Source organism: Sapajus apella, unplaced genomic scaffold, assembly GCF_009761245.1.
Source record: "Sapajus apella isolate SASKATOON/1434 unplaced genomic scaffold, GSC_monkey_1.0 scaffold4, whole genome shotgun sequence".
Taxonomy (NCBI): domain Eukaryota; kingdom Metazoa; phylum Chordata; class Mammalia; order Primates; family Cebidae; genus Sapajus; species Sapajus apella.
This window is the reverse complement of record NW_022436944.1, coordinates 12471946-12477097: the sequence shown is the minus strand read 5'-3', so window position 1 is coordinate 12477097 and position 5152 is coordinate 12471946. Positions and strand designations below refer to the sequence as shown.

General features: G+C 40.1%; 1 pseudogene; it reads right to left on the bottom strand.

Moving 5' to 3' along the window:
- Positions 1–351: 351 nt before the first annotated feature.
- On the bottom strand, positions 352–4650 carry LOC116537737 (annotated as a pseudogene).
- Positions 4651–5152: the final 502 nt, after the last annotated feature.

Sequence of the window (5152 nt, the reverse complement as noted above, 5' to 3'; positions counted from 1 at the left end):
ATGGTGGAGCACGCACCTGCAATCCCAGCTACTTGGAAGGCTGAGGCAGGAGAATCACTTGAACCTGGGAGGTGGAGGTTTCAGTGAGCCAAGATCATGCCATTCCACTCCAGCCTGGACAACAAGAGTGAAATTCTCTCTCAAAACAAAACAAAACAAAAAGAGAATGATATTAGCTCTTACTATAACAACCAGGTTAAAAACCAAGGTGAATCAATGCTATTGCATAGTCCTTGAGCTGAGAAATTTCCTACTTATGGAGTCATGCTAGGGAAGCTGTACTTAAAATCTCAAACTGTAAACTCTTAGTTTGCAATGTTTTGATTTTTCCCGTATCTTGCAAATTTCTCAGTGCAACTAAATATATTATCTACTATTTTTTCTTAAAGAACTAATGTTCATAAAAAGGATCATCATCATCATCCTCATTTGATTCAAGATCAACCCCTTTCAATACTTGGCTCTGGGACATGTTTTTCCTGGATGATATGCTGGACCACTTTTGATCTGTCTGCAAAGTGGTAGGAAAACTATCTTCTTCCACACCTGATTCATCTACCTCAATCACCTCTGAATAATTCTTAGTGACATTTTGAGAAGGCTGCTGACTTATAGATTTAAAGGCATGTATAGTAGACATATTTCTAGATGCGGACACAATGGTCTTTGAGCTCCTGCTATGAGTTGAACTCTCCAGACCAGTGCCTGCTCTTCCTCTTTAAGACCCTCCTCTGATGCTGAATTTTGCCTTCTTCCTCCTCTTTGACCTCTTCCTTGGTTTCTTCCTTTGTTGGTTGCTGCTGAGATGCTATCATCAGAGTCATTAGCCATCTGTTCTGCTAAATCTATACTCTTAAGGTCATCAGTACTAAAGGCAGAAGCAGACTCCTCTGATTGAGATCTGAGAGCTCTGGCCCTGTTCATAGCCTCATGGACTTCATCATCTTCACTGGTATTTTTTGTCTGCTTACTCTGAAATGAGTACTTCCTCATGATTTTATCTCCTAGGGCATCAATAAGATTTTCCTTAGGAAATCGTTGTGTTTTTACAACTGGTATTTCATTAATTCCTCAATAGCATCTTTCTTCTCCTTGTCTACAAATTCTTGTACTGCTTCAACCGTCCCTCTTTCTGTTAGTAGTGAGGGCTGCACATTCCTCTCTGCGGTTTGAAAATACTGTTTTACAAGATCTTCTACCTTTAACGTTGTTCCTTCTGAAGAAGGTTTTGTGATAAGTTTCCCAAAGTTGGTCTCTTCTCCTGTTTTTTCCTTTTGTTCTCTTTGCCTGGAAAAATGGAGAATGTCTTTCGGATTAGCTACCCGATCCACAAATTTCTGGCTAAAGCGAAGAACACCGAAAGGTTCAAAACCTCCACTATAGTCCACTCACAGTCATAGAAGAGGGTTCTCTGGCTGGTGAGAATTATGCAGACATTCCCGTTCAGCATTTTCAAGCATTTCTTCAATCTTTGCCAAACAGAAGCTTTGTATGGCTTGGGTTACTTTCAGATTAGCTGGGTTAAAAATGTCTGGATGATAAGCCAGAACAACATCCTTTATGAAAAACTGCCACACTGTGCGAGGAGGAATTTTCTGCATATTCATTTTCCTCCCTTTAATATGCAGCAAACCAACATGTTTCTTTACGGCTTCTCCTGGGGAAAGAGAAGTACCCATTGAACTTCTGCGTTGTGAAGTATAAAACAGTTGCTGTTTATTTATTATTATTTTTAGATGGAGTTTCACTTTTGTTGCCCAGGCTGGAGTACAATGGTGTGATCTTGGTTTACTACAAACTTTACCTCCTGGGTTCAGGGGATTCTCCTGCTTCAGCCTCCCAAGTAGCTGGGATCACAGACATGAGCCACAGCACCCAGCTAATTTTGTATTTTTTAGTAGAGACGGGGTTTCACCATGTTGGTCAGGCTGGTCTCAAACTCCTGACCTAATGTGATCCACCTGCACTGGCCTCTCAAAGTGCTGGGATTACAGGCATAAGCCACTATGACTGGCCTGTTGTTCATTTTTGGTTGGAGCTATTTTACCCTCATGTTCGTGGCCCCGAGTAACAAGATCTATGAAGTCATCCAAAAATTGTTCTGGAATGAAGTTAGTACTTCCATGTTTACTCCTGTTCTGATGAATCACAAATAAGTTAAACTGAGAGTTCTCATCTTCTTTTGGTCTCAACATTGTTAGTTTTTATTGACAAACATTTGATAGAGCCTTTCATCTGGAATGGATCCTAAATCATGAGGTGCAATCTTTGTGCTTCCTTTTTGAAGCAAAACAGCACTAATATCTACTTCTCCATGGACATTGAATGTCCAAAGTGATTTACAAATCCAGCACAACTTAAAATGTCCAGGGCACAGAGTGCATGTGCCCCCATGGGATTGTTATGATTGCCATGAATACTAAACCCTGGAATTGAAATGTTGAGATTGCCATCTAGATAGTTTACCCACGGAAACTTACTAAAACCAAAGTCGACTGAATGATCACTGAGAATTTCAAACTGGACAGGCCTATCACCCATACAATAGTTTCTTTTATTTTTTTTAATATATATTTTATTGCATTTTAGGTTTTGGGGTACATGTGAAGAACATGCAAGATTGTTGCATAGGTACATACATGGCAATGTGGTTTGCTGCCTTCCTCCCCATCACCTATATCTGGCATTTCTCCCTATGTTATCCCTCCCCAACTCCCCACCCCCGGCTGTCCCTCCCCTAGTTCCCCCACCCACAGACCCCACTGTGTGATGTTCCCCTCCCTGTGTCCATGTGTTCTCATTGTACAACACTCGCCTATGAGTGAGAACATGTGGTGTTTGATTTTCTGTTCTTGTGTCAGTTTGCTGAGAATGGTTTCCAGGTTCATCCATGTCCCTACAAAGGACATGAACTCATCATTTTTTATGGCTGCATAGTATTCCATGGTGTATATGTGCCACATTTTCCCTGTCCAGTCTATCATTGATGGGCATTTGGGTTGGTTCCAAGTCTTTGCTATTGTAAACAGTGCTGCAATGAACATTTGTGTGCATGTATCCTTATAATAGAATGATTTATAATCCTTTGGGTATATACCCAGTAATAGGATTGCTGGGTCAAATGGAATTTCAATTTCTAGGTCCTTGAGGAATCGCCACACTGTCTTGCACAATGGTTGAACTAACTTACACTCCCACCAACAGTGTAAAAGTGTTCCTATTTCTCCACATCCTCTCCAGCATCTGTTGTCTCCAGATTTTTTAATGATCGCCTTTCTAACTGGCGTGAGATGGTATCTCAATGTAGTTTTGATTTGCATTTCTTGATTGACCAGTGATGATGAACATTTTTTTATGTTTTTTAGCCTCATATATGCCTTCTTTTGTAAAGTGTCTGTTCATATCCTTTGCCCACTTTTGAATAGCCTTGTTTGTTTTATTCTTGTAAATCTGTTTTAGTTTTTTGTAGATTCCGGATATAAGTCGTTTGTCAGGTGGGTAGATGGCAAAAATTTTTTCCCATTCTGTTGGTTGCCGATTCACTCTAATGATTGTTTCTTTTGCTGTGCAGAAACTCTGGAGTTTAATTAGGTCCCATTTGTCTATTTTGGCTTTTGTTGCCAATGCTTTTGGTGTTTTAGTCACGAAGTCCTTGCCTATGCCTATGTCCTGAATGGTTTTGCCTAGATTTTCTTCCAGGGTTTTTATGGTGTTAGGTCTTAAGTTTAAGTCTTTAGTCTCTGATGAAATAGACTTTAAACCAACAAAGATCAAAAGAGACAAAGAAGGACATTACATAATGGTAAAAGGATCAATGCAACAAGAAGAGCTAATGATCCTAAATATATACACACCCAATACAGGAGCACTCAGATACATAAAGCCAGTTCTTAATGACTTACAAAGAGACCTAGACTCCCACACAATAATAGTGGGAGACTTTAACACTCCACTGTCAATATTAGACAGATCAATGAGACAGAAAATTAACAAGGATATCCACGACTTGAACTCAGACCTGGACAAAGCAAACCTAATAGACATTTACAGAACTCTCCACCCCAAATCCACAGAATATACATTCTTCTCAGCACCACATCACACCTACTCTAAAATTGACCACATAATTGGAAATAAATCACTCCTCAGCAAATGCAAAAGGATGAAAATCATAACAAACAGTCTCTCAGACCACAGTGCAATCAAGTTAGAACTCAGAATTCAGAAACTAACTCAGAACCATACAGCTTCATGGAAACTGAACAACTGGCTCTTGAACGTTGACTGGATAAACAATGAAATGAAGGCAGAAATAACAATGTTCTTCGAAACCAATGAGAATGAAGACACAACATAGCAGAATCTCTGGGACACATTTAAAGCAGTGTCTAAAGGAAAATATATAGCAATAAATGCCCACATGAGAAGCAAGGAAAGATCTAAAATCGACTGAATCATTTCCTCTGACTGAATCTTTCTCCATAAATCGAAGATGAGTATCTGTTGCAACTAAGATTTTAAACATGTTTTCATCATCAAGTGCTTCTGCAGGATTCATTTTTATGGTCAGTCAGGGTCCTCTGGGACCAGGTTCTTCTCCAAAAACCCCTGGGTCCTGTATTCAAATGTCAGAAAATTCGCTCAATTCTAAATTCTAGAAATTCCTACTCCTGGACTCTTCAAAGCTCCACCATTGGGACCCGAGACTGTCTTCTTTCTGGGAAGAAAGGGTGGGATCCATGAGAAGAAAACAGCAAGATTAGAACTTGCCTCTGAGAACCCACAGGGCCATAAACCTGAATTATCTCCTTACTATTTTAACAGAAGTTTCTAGAAGTAAAACAAAACAGAACCTTTCTATTTCAGGTTTCTGACCCTGCCACTGGCCTTTAAGAAATCTTGTTGATGTAGAGGGGAAAAATCCAACACCATGTCAAATGTTGCTTCAGGATGCTGAAGATGTGTGTGAGAGGTGGATTAAGGGCAAGTGAAGGGGGCAAGTCCTACATTAAGGGAGGAAGATAATCCAAGACAGCAGTAGACGACTTGCTACCAAGCCATGTGAGACTGATGTGCCCACATTAGTTCAGGCAGTAAAGGGATGAGAATAGCAGTGAAGGATATTCTTCCTCCTTACTGTGGTCACAGAGGA